The sequence below is a fragment of the Carya illinoinensis genome, chromosome 4 (assembly GCF_018687715.1).
Source record: "Carya illinoinensis cultivar Pawnee chromosome 4, C.illinoinensisPawnee_v1, whole genome shotgun sequence".
Taxonomy (NCBI): Eukaryota; Viridiplantae; Streptophyta; class Magnoliopsida; order Fagales; family Juglandaceae; genus Carya; species Carya illinoinensis.
The window spans coordinates 10,280,286-10,293,095 of record NC_056755.1 but is presented as its reverse complement, the minus strand read 5'-3'; the positions used below and the strand labels follow the sequence as shown (position 1 = coordinate 10,293,095).

The 12,810-nt window shown below is 34.1% G+C and overlaps 1 long non-coding RNA gene across 1 annotated transcript; it reads right to left on the bottom strand.

The window, feature by feature from the left end:
* Positions 1-6,171: 6,171 nt before the first annotated feature.
* On the bottom strand, positions 6,172-11,813 carry LOC122306771. The gene is made up of 2 exons (XR_006241511.1): positions 11,404-11,813; positions 6,172-6,489 (listed from the first exon to the last, which is right to left on the bottom strand). It is a non-coding gene; the product is annotated as an uncharacterized LOC122306771 (long non-coding RNA).
* Positions 11,814-12,810: the final 997 nt, after the last annotated feature.

The window sequence follows — 12,810 nt, the reverse complement described above, 5'->3', positions numbered from 1 at the left end:
TTTTTGTTTATTTGAGGAACATGAAAAAGATTATTTAAGTGCAGGGGACGATGAGAGAATTTTAGAGAAGTTGAGCCAATATGAGTAATTTCCAAACCTTGACCATTGCCAACTTGAATCTGATCTGTGCCATGGTACTCCTCTTACTAGAGTGAGAGATTATTGAATTCTGAAGTGAGGTTTTTGGTTGCCCTTATGTCTGGATACCAAGTAGGATTAGAATTTGTTGAATGCGAGGCAATGTAAGCTTGAGCATGAGCACCTGAAGTTGAGGATCCTTGGTATAAGGGATCATACTGATTGTAGCATTTTGTAGTAGTATGGCCCACTTTTCCGCATACTTGACAGATGGAACGAGGTGCTCTATTGGTGGAGTTGTTGTGGCGCCCATGACCATATCCACAACTTCTATTGGAATGCTGATATGATCTATAGTTGTTGTTGGAGCTAGGTGAGGATGTGCGAGAGGCTTCTCCATTTTTACTGGCAGTATTGACAGTAGCATTGTTGAAATCTAAAGAACCTTGTTGGTGGGCAAATTGGAGTTCATGTGTGAGGAGATGACCTTAAACAACGTTAAGGGACATAGGTTCCACTTGGGTTGAGATAGAGGTAATGATTGAATCATATGCAGGCTTAGACCAGCGAGAACATTGGAGGTGATTTGATCAACACTTAGTGGTTCACCACAGGTAGCAAGAATATCAACAAGATTTTTTATTTGCTGAAAGTAGTCTGCAATGGAAAGGTTTGCCTCTTTTAGAGAACCAAGTTAGATGCGGGCATGTATGATATGAGAACAAGAGGTGACAGAGTATAGTGTTTCAAGTTGGAGCCAAACATCACAGGAGGTTTCTTTGCCAATTACTTGGGCGAGAACAGTTTTAGAAAGGGAAGAAATAAGAGCAAATAGGATTATTTGGTCTTGCTGGCACCAATGACTATAGGCATGATTGGGTATAACTTCGGTTTGACTAGTTAGAGGAACAATGGTGGTAATAGGTGGTGGACAGGAAATACTACCATAAAGATAACCAAAGAGTTGTTGCTCTTTGAGGTAGGGGACAACTTGAGCCCTCCATAGAAGATAGTTCTCATGTGTGAGAAGATGTTGAAGATTGGTAAGGGAAGCAGGTTGAGTGGTGAGAGAGGAAAAGGATGTGGTTGAGGAAGGAGAGGCCATAAGGATTGGTAGACAAATCTCGAGTAGCTCTGATACCATATAAGAAAAATATTTGCACACTGGTTTAAGTGTAATTGTCTCACACAATTTGGTGGACATTGGACTTTTATTTATAGAGTAAACTGGTACATAATCAGTTATTTATAGGATAAGATATATACACTAGTTTTTCAAATATTCACGAGATAAGATGTTTATCTTTTGCTGCTGTGATTATCTTTATATGGTTGCTAAGTAATTCCACTAGTTTTCAAAGTTATGCTCCTCTTGAAATTATTTACACTGATGTTTGGGGACCCACTCACTACACTGGTCTCGATGGCTCTCGGTATTACCTTATCCTTGTTGATCATTACACAAAATACATATGGTTTTACCCGATGGCTACAAAATCTGGTGTGTCAAGCATTTTTCCACAATTTAAAAATCTTGTTGAGGCACAGTTCAACTCAAAAATAAAAAATTCATACTCTGATAATGGATGAGAATTTATACGTCTAAAGCAAATATCTGTCGCTTCATGGTAGAAGTCACTACACCACTGCTCTATACACACCTCAACAAAATGGTGTCTTTGAACGTCGTCATCATCATCTTGTGGAAATAGGTCTCACTCTACTTCATGATGCATCACTACCTTTCTCATATTGGCCTCATGCATTTCAAACCGCCACATATCTCATTAATCGTCAACCTACTCTACTTCTCCAAAACAAATCCCTTTTTAAGGCACGTTTTGGTCAAAGGCCTAGTTAAAAAAAACTTGGATGCCTTTGTTACCTACTCCTAAAGCCTTATAATAACCACAAATTACAACCCAAGTCCACTCTGTGCATCTTTCTTGGATATTCTTCAAGCCGAAATGCATGGACCCAATCACCAAAAGGTTGTACATTTCAAGACATGTTACTTTTGATGAAATGCAAAGGCTGATTGCTACATCTAACCTAAGCAGCCCAACTTCAGCACTTCATCCTTTCTCTTCTCCTTCACTGAACCCGTGTCATCATCTTCTCCAAATTGGGTCCTCTGCTCCAGTGCAAGCGTGAACCTCACCACAGCCATCATCGCCACCGGAGAGCTCGAAAACTATTGTCGTCATTGCTGCATCACCTCCAGGTAATATCCCCTCTCTCTCTCCTCAAGATTTTTCTCATTTCAATGGTGACCTAGATGTTCTTAATTTAAATTTGAGTTCACCTGCACATGCATCAACCTAACCCACTGATTCCATGCGACTTGTTCAGACCGAAATTGCATCATCCTGAACTCATTCAATGACCACTTGGCCCATGAGTAATATATTCAAGCCAAAACAGATTCACTTTGTCACTAAACACCCTTTACCATCAACACTTGAACCCACATGTGTGAACCAAGCCGTGTCTCACCCTCAATGGCGTGATGCTATGTATAGTGAGCTCACAGCTCTTATGCGGCATGGCACATGGGATTTGTTTTCTCCGCCAAAAAATTGTCATCCAATGGGCCGTAAGTGGGTCTTTAGAATGAAAAGGAAAGGCGATGGCTCTATTGAAAGGTTCAAAGCCAGACTTGTTGCAAATGGGTATAATCAACATCCAGGCCTTGATTATAAGGAAACTTTTAGCCCTGTTGTTAAACCAGCAACAGTCTGATCTGTGTTAGCAATTGTAGTTATGAAAGGCTAGGATTTAAGACAAATGGATGTTAACAATGCTTTCCTACATGGAAAGCTAACTGAAATTGTTTACATGATGCAACCTCCTAGATTCAAGGACATGTCCAAATCTGATCATGTATGCAAGTTGAGAAAGGCTATTTATGGACTCAAACAAGCCCCTAGGGCATGGCATTCAGCTTTAAAAGAATGCTCTAGTTGAGCTTGGTATTCACAATTCCAAAGCTGATTCCTCATTATTTGTCTATCGACATGGATCTATTACATGCTACTTTCTTGTTTATGTCGATGACCTTGTTATTACAGGGAATGATAAAAATTTTGTGGCATCTGTTATTGACAAACTTGTTAATCAGTTTTCATTGAAAGATATGGAGTCTCTTAATTTTTTTCTTGGAGTGGAAGTCATTACAACTCGTACAGGTTTATTCCTATCACAACATAAATATGTTCGTGATATTCTAAAAGGCACAAATATGCTCAATGCAAAGGATGTTTCTACCCCTCTTTCAACTAGCACCTCTCTTCATTTGGTGGACGGCACTGCTTCAGTTGACAGTACTTAGCATCGGCATTTAATTGGCAGCCTGCAATACCTCTCATTGACGCGTCCAGACATTTCTTTTGCGGTTAACAAGCTGTCTCAGTTCATGCATAAACCAATAGTCACACATTAGATGGCTACAAAGAGGCTGCTTTGGTATCTAAAGCACACAATCTTTCATGGCATTCAAATCCAAAAATCTGCAGCTCCATCTTTAACAACCTATAGTGATACTGATTGGGCTGAGAACATCAACTTTGGCTTACATCACTTTTCTAGGTTCCAATACAATATCATGCAGCTCCAAGAAACAACGTGCCGTTGCACGTTCATCTACGAAAGCTGAAGATTGAGCACTTGCAAATGTAGCATTTGGAACCATGTGGCTTCTAGCTCTATTTCAGGAACTTGGCTTCTCAATCTAGGCATCACCCTTTCTTCTTTGTGATAAACTTGGAGCAACTCACTTAAGTTTCAATCCTGTGCAATACTCAAGGATGAAGCATATTCAAATTTATCTTCATTTTGTGCGTGATCTAGTTCAATGAGGAGCACTTATTGTCCGTCATGTTCACACTCAAGACCAATTGACAGATTTAATGACAAAACTATTGTCAAGGCAACGCACAGAATTTTTACGGAACAAGATTGGCCTTGCCGATGGAAGCACAATCTTGTGGGGGCGTATTAAGAAAGATGACACAGACTGTGGACAACTCAGCAAGCCGAAATTTCTGTAGATATTTTCTGTAATTAGAGCCTAACCGTAAATCATGTTATACACTTACTATAATTGATTTTTTGTACGTAACTGTTGTATATCTTAGTCATTAAGTCTGTATATTTTCCTAAGAATTGTAGTCTCGTATAAACATCTTCTCGAGAAATCAAACAATGTGTGGAAAGTTTCCATTAAAAATACTTGCAGTGTTCTTTCCTCTATAGAGTCGACGTTCTACTCAACGAGCCGAGACTGATTCATTTTTTGACTGGACACCTACATGAGTTGCAGACGTCTTTGGAGGATCGGTATTTTGGATTATCCGTGCATAATTGTCTTTTCGACTGTTCGTCTGATAACATATATAGTTGCGTTCCCAGGAGTGCGCATGGCCGTGATCATCTCTAAAGCGAGTACAACAATTGTTCGTAAAACTAAATTTTAAAGAAAGAACAGCATTATGAATTTACACTCATAAGGACGAGTTTTTTTTTCTATTTTTGTATTTGTTTTTTCTGAAGTGAGTGTATATGCGCATATTATATATACCATTAATTTCACTTAAAATGAAAATTGATCATATTTCCACAAAGTTTATTTCAACATTAACAATCAATAATTTTTTTTAAACTATATGGATGCAAAAAAATAAATAAATAAATAAAACTACGAAGTTATTCCAATCATATATTCGATAAAAAAAAAAAAAAAAGTACCAATAAAATAAAGAAATTGAGCTAATTAAATTAGACATGATAAAACGTTTTATTTTTTATTTTATAAGAAATATAACTTCCATTGATAAAACTAAAGTCTCTGAATCTAGCTACTATAGTATATTTTTGGTATTTCATACAAAAATGAACCTGATCTTGCTCTCAATAGATTTGGAACTAGTTTTGATATATTATATATAGTACTACCTTTCTTTTCCTTTTCATAAGATGGAATTGTTCGTGGAAAGCTCTCGAAGGTCTTATTTTCGGAATGTGTTTGAGTTTGAGGTAGTACTATTGGTTGACACCACACTTATTTTTATTATTTTTAATTTTTTTTTTGTTTTATTCTTTCTAAATTTATTAAATTTTTCTACTCATCATCCATATATACACACACCACACATTTGGGAAGAGATAAAAAATAAAATAAAAAATAAAAAATTATGTATATATATTGTATGGTGTGAGCTTGAGAATGATGAGTAGAATTTTTCTATTTATTTGTTATCCATTTTTCTTTAATCATTTTTTGTCATGTCGATCGTTACAAATTGTAAGCAAACATGCCTTTGAGTGAGTAAAAAGATTGAATTTTGAAGTATAAGCTCGATTAATATGACTTATATTAGCCAGGTGGTTTGAAAGTTTAAAGACCTGAAATTAATTGCTGAGTTTTGAACAACAACAATGGCTCTTTAACTAATTTCCAATATCCGATTCGCAACCTGCCCACCTTCTTCTTAGTCTATGTCTCACAACTTTCAGTCAACATCTAGAAAAGGTTTTTACCCCTTTTCTGGATATGTGAAAAGAATTTGTAAAATATAATTTAAAATTTTAACATAATTGATGATTTAATATAATATAATAACATAGATTAATGAACTATATACTTCATTTTATTTAATTAAATATCTCATATGTTGACATGATGGAATCAAGGGGCCGAAGCATTACAATCGATCATAGCAGAGCATAGCCATTGGTTATAATTAAATTGAAAGTAAAATTAATTATAAGTTTCTTTCACTCACAAAAGAACAATAGCAGAGCATTACTGTGATCAGTACCTCTTGTAGCATAAAATCGATCGAAACATGTTTGGTTTGCTGCCTTTCAGTGAACTTCACAAAACATATAATGTGAATCTTTCCAATTGCCTACCTCAAGTTTTTCGTTGACCATTTCTTTATATATATATATATATATAGGTACCTGTACAACTTTGCATGATCGGGGATTATGCCAACTTAAATGACATTACAAATACTTTAACAAAGAGAAACGTTCAGTAGTTGAGAGAAGCATGCTATTAGAGATACTAGCCTAGTTTAGGCTTGTATGTTGATATAAAAGCAACACTCTTATTTCATATAAACATAACTTTGAGGAATACAAGTTTTCTACTCTCTCTGCATCTTCTTGGCATCAGAAGTCTTAATACATGCAGCAGCAAACAGAGTTTTTACAAATACTTTTACATTTTATTTTCCATAAAACAAACATGACGACATATATAACCGCCTCTAGTACAACAACAGCTACGACGTCACATCCACCATTAGATCGATCTCAAGTGCTTGAGTACTTACAATATGGAGCAGCCACATGGGCGCTCAGGCGGGCGCGGGCGCTCTTTGTATACATCTGTAGGGAAGGGTACTGCATGGGCATTAAATGCAGGGGTTCAAACCAACTTAAAACCAATATCATTTCACATGTTTCTAATTTCTGTCAATGCATGCATATATGCGAGACAAATTACAAATATTTTGCAATTCAAGCAAATATATAGGATTTTTTTCATGGAAAAAAGGTGCATGGTTTCTAAATCTTTAAAAATATATATATATATACTATAACTACAAATAGATTTTCAAAAAAATACTGTAAATGCAATTTTTTTTTTTAATTCTGAAATTAATCCCCCAACCATACAAGTGGCTGTCTAAAAAAAATTTTTCGTTTAATTCATGGGATGAACATAGTACTAATTAAATAAGACGGTACTGCGCGCGTATACCTAGAGGTCCCGAGACAATACGGGACGTTGTTGGAATTAGGCATGGAGTGGTACCGCGCGCAGGGCTTAATATCGTTTGTAGGGTACATTGCTAAAGAGTTGAAATAAATCGAAGTAAATTTGCATGCAAATATATAGAATTGGTTGTAGATATAATTAACTAGTTTGCAATCTTGGTATTTTTTTTAAAAAAGAAAATCCACCCCTCTCAAAATAAAATTCTCGACCTGGTAACCAATAAGAAAAAGATTCGGCCGGTTCAGACCGGAGAAACTAACCGGGCCGAATTGATCCGGTCCGGTTCAAATTATATAGGACCGAATTCATTCAGTCTGGTCCACAGTCTAAGGATTTTTCACTCCAGACCAGATCGGATCGGATCGAATAAAAATTAAAAAATATATTTTTTATTATTTATATAAATAATTATATATAATTAATTATTAATACATCACAATATTACTTAAGTATTATATTCTTTTATGTATAATTATAATATATAGTACTAGTATATATTAATAGATTAACATATTATAAGAGTTATAGTATAAATTATAATGTATGCATAAATTTATAATAGTATTAGTATAGTTAACTTAATATGTTAGTATTAAATCACTATAACTACATAGAGTATTATTTAATAAAGTATTACCAATTTATCACTAACATGTAATATATTAATAATACTAGTAGTATAGTTATTAGTTATAATATTATTGGTGCTAAGTCTATAACTATATATATTTAGATCAATGTTTTATTATATTCTGTGATGTATAACTATAATATATAATACTAGTTTATATTAATAATTGTATAATTTATTATAAAATTTTCAAATAATAAGCCACTTAATTTTAATTTAGTATTTTAAATATTTTTTTTTTATCAATCAATTTAGAAAAAGAAGAAGAAGGTTAGACCGACCGGACCGGACCGGACTATCTCGAATGGGGACTGGCCCGGTCCTTAGGCTGTTCGGTCCAATCCAAAGTGGGAAAATCCTGGATGGAATTAGTCCCAGTCCGGTCCACAAAACCTCCTGGGATCGAACTAGATCGGACCGAGCTCACCCCTAGTAACCAATCCCAATATAAAGTTTTTAAATGAAAATATATAATACTAAGTATAAAAGATTTGCCCAAGACTTGAATATTTGAGGTTTTTACAAATCATTATTCTACTATAATACCTTCTTTTTCCTTTTTCGATGGAGTACTTGTTTATAAAATGTACATCATGTCAGACGGTTGCATTTTTACCTAAAGAAATAACCATGCGAAGATATCATAGTATTTAGACAATGAAAACCTAAAATAAACATATAAACCAATTAATTAGGAACTGAGTGATCATAACATGACCTTTCTTTTCCCAGCTTCCACAAGATGGATTAATTGTACGTTCGTGAAATGCTGTCGAAGGTCTTATATATTTTCACCATGAGATCATGCAATGAGTTCTACTCAACGTACGGTACTCATGACATACTTTTTGGCTGGACACTTAGTACACGAGTCGTAGTCATCTTTGGAGGATCGGTACGTACTTATTTATATATTGGGTTTTCCCAATATTGTCTTTCTGACGTTCGTTTGATAACATATATATATATATATATATATACCCCTGCTTCCCCAAGAGTGTAGATGATCATCTCTGAAGCAAGTACAACATTTTTTAATAAAATAATTTAAATTAGAAAGAACACATGATTATCAATATGCACTTAGAATTAACAACTTGTTTTTTTTTCTTTTTTTTTTTTGGCAGGAACTTTTAGAAAAATTATGTTCCTAAAAAGCTGGAATAATATTATAATTATAAATTATAATTTTTAAACATTGTTTTTTAAAAACATCTTATAAATTATAGTTTTTTCTAAAAACTATCATGCAAAAGTACTGTAAAAAGAAAGCATACTAGGGAAAGGGACCATGTATAAAGCTAGGCTTGTAGCCAAAGGCTTTACACAGAGGGAATGAATTGATTTTAATGAAATCTTCTCTCCTGTGGTTAAACATAGCTCAATTAGGTTACTGCTTGCTTATACAGCTTTCGAAAACTTGCATATAGAACAATTAGATGCTAAAACTGCTTTTCTGCATGGAGAACTTGAATAAGAAATCTATATGCAACCTCCTGAAGGTTTTACTAATGAAATTAAAAACAATCAAGTGTCTTCTTAAAAAATTTTTATATGGTCTTAAACAGTCACCTAGGCAATGGTATAAAAGATTTGATACACACATGATTAACAATAATTTTAAAAGGAGCTGCTATGATAGTTGTATCTATTACAAGGAAGAAAAATGAATATTTGTTTCTCCTATTGTATGTTGATGACATGCTGGTAGCTTGTAAAGATACTGTTATAATTGATCAAGTTAAATGTATGCTGAAATCAGAATTTGAAATGAAAGAATTGGACCCTACTAAGAAAAGTTTGGGAATGGAAATTGAAAGGGACAGGAGTGCTAGATTATTATTTTTGTCTTAGAAAAATTACATCTCTAAAATCCTTAAAAGATTTGGTATGGAACATGTGAAACTTATTAACACACCCTTAGGTCAACATTTTAAATTATCTATAGATCAGGCCCCTAAAACAGAATCTGACATTAACTTCATGCAAAAAATTCCTTATGCTAGCATGGTGGGAAGTATAATGTATGCAATGGTCTGTTCTAGACCTAATTTAACATATGCTGTGAGTATAGTTAGTAGATTTATGGGGAATCTTGGAAAAGCCTATTGGCAAGCCATTAAATGGGTATTGAGGTATCTGGCAGGATCTACTAACTTGGGTCTCACTTTTGGGAATAATGTTGAGAAAGGGTATGAGTTGAAAATCAAGTTTTTCATGAAAGGTCCAAACATATTGATATTAGGCTTCATTTTGTTAGGGATGTTGTAGAGTCCAAAGTAGTGTGTGTAGAGAAAGTCTCAACTGAGGATAATCCCTCAGATATGATGACTAAGTCCATTCCATGTCCTAAGTTCAGACACTGTATGAACTTAATAATTAGTATGGAGTCTAGAGTCTGTCCCCAGCAGGAGGGACAAGTGTAGGAATAGCCAATGATGAGTATTGATAAAACTTAACAATAAATGTTTTGCCAAGGTAGAGATTTGTAAATGTAGTGTCAATACATTTATTTATTTATTTTTTATCTGACCCTCTATGTTGTAACTTGTGAATGGTGGACATGTGGCTGATATTGGGACCTTAAAGCATTATTTGCTGGGCTGGTTAATCACGTGATTTACACATGAGTCATAAGTTGCAACATAAAGGCTTCACACTTGAGCTGCAGGATCTTGACACGTGGTGGCATCTGACTTCTTATATATATGTATTGCTATCCGATGCCTTGTAACCCTAATTCATTTGGTGCATTCAGGCTAAGGGGAGCTTTTGAGAGAGAGTGAAAGCAGAGAGGGGAAATTTAGGGTTTGCATTAGGGTGCTCACTTAAGGGGAAAATCTCTGTGATTTTCTGGTAATGAGATGAGGGCTTTGTAAATGAAAGGATTTCTAAGGCTTCTTTGTGATGGATTTTGATTATCAATAAAGCTTTGAGGCCATTCCTGCCGTGGATGTAGACTATTAGGGTCAAACCATGTATATTCCGTGTTGATTCTTTATGTTCTTTCATTCTGTTATTTCTTTCATTATTATTCTTGCTATTGATTCTGTTCTTGCTATTTCTTGTTCTGTTTTACGATTGGTATTATTCTGAATCTGTTAGTTCTATTGGATCTGTTTGGTTCAGTCAGCATTTATTTCAATATCATTTCTATGTTACTAAGTTCTATATATATTTTATAAGGATTCTCTTCAATAAATCAATACAAGTGAGTCTTGTATTCTTTTTTGGAACTTGGGTAATATTTGAGTCTTGTACATTAGAAGACTTGTGCATATATCTTTACAAGACCGCTAATACATATTGTTTTATACAACAAAAACAACCTAGTGAAATAAAATATCAGAAACTAGGAAGTTTATATTATGATGAATATCTAAATTGGAAACTGATGGTTTACAATAATACCTTTATAATTCTCCTTTTGATGTGGAGAAATCTTAAGTGGAACGCTGTCCTCTACAATTTTTGAAGAGTCAGGACGTACATGGAGTACTTCTGCCACCTTTTTTTATTTTTACAACATATTATATTCTCAATCATCCTATTTAAATCTCATGATAATTAATAATCATAATAATGCAAAATTAAGAACCCAAACAAGTTTATACCACTTCAACAAGATTATACAACGTCGTACTAATTGATCAAGCGTTGTTAGACCCTAGGCCTTTTAGAAATTAGCCTTTAACCCTTGTTACATGCAGATCTAGGCGAAGAAATTTTTGGCATGCTGATCATAAACTATATATCAAAGGTATTAATGTCATCTTGATTGAATATGTCTCCTCCACATACCCAGAAGGATTATCCAAAGAAGTTCAGTAGTAAATTAAGTATGTTATGCAGAACTAAATACATGTAATAGATGAGGAAAAAAAGAGTATGTGTTGGAACGTACCTTCTCCTTCGTCCATGTGTTCCTGCCGAATAGGGTTAAGTTATTCCTGGCCTCCTGCTTGCGCTGGAGCTAGGGCTCCGAATAGTGTACGTGTATTTTTTTCTGGCGCTGGTTGCGTACAAATCAAAGAAATTAGGAGCTTGCTTCTCTTTTATACACAAAATTTGTAACTGCAGATAGAGAAGTGCGTAGTACTGTAGCTTAAGGAAAATTAATTACAGGCAATAGTAGGTTATTCTAGATGTTTTTGCAAGGTTCTTTACGATTAGAATTTTGAAGTGATTTTCTCTATTTAAGATTCCCTCAAAGGAACACCTTTACAGAAACGTTGATCAGAAGAGATCCACTTAATTAGAGAAAAAAAAATAAAAAATAAAAAAGCAAAAGAGAGAACCAAATACCAAAGTGAGCTCCTTAAAGATCATTAACAAAGAGAACTACATATAATTATATTGCTTATGATCTGAGTGCTCTTAAAGAAAGGAATAAAGCATAAACTTACATCCCTTAGTCCAGTCAATATAAAGCTGTCTTCCATTACAAAGAACTTTCTTCAATATTCGGCTTTTTTTCTTCCAGGATTTATGCTTGAATATATACATATATAAATATTTATATATGTATATATTTATATATATTCGTGTAACACCCAAGTACGTCTAGCGAGGTAAAATTTGAGTTATTTTATTCTCGCTTGTATGTAAAGCATGAAAGAACACATCTTCTTATAGGAGACTTAAGTGGCTTACGTGTCACACGCGCGTCTTCTATATATATAATTATATATTTTATTATCTTAAAAGAGTTTTTATTAGTATTAAACTTTGAATAATTAAAAAATAAAAATAAATGCTCATTAGGAAAAGAATAGTTACGTTCCTTGATAGAATGAATAATCCTTAGAAACTTATGGATAAGGTTCTTGGCCTATTTATATAAAAGCCTGTGATTCTCAATAACAACAAGGTAAAAAAATCATATAAGTTGAATACCTCTATCCAACAGTACTCTTTGTATAGAAAACTTGTGAGTGCTCACAATCAAGAAATAATTGGTTCTACTAATATTTGATCAACGATGGCTAAAAGTAAGTATTCTAATGACACTTTTATTATTTGATTTTTCTCCCAAATCTTACATAAGTGGCCTGTATATTTCGTCGGAAATAGTCCATTTGGTTGCAAAATAATAGTTACAAAAATTTATTTTTCTTGTAGTGTGATCTGAGCAAACTCTTGTGAAGCCCAAGTCTATATGTGTTTTCTTTAGTTAGATGAAGCCCAAACTGTTATTCAAGTAGATTTTATTGTGTGTGGGTGTGTGTGTGTGAGCCAGCCCAGCCTGTGCAAGTGAACCCAACCCTTTTTTCTAAATTGCGTCGTTTTAGCCTAAGGGAAGAAAACCCTA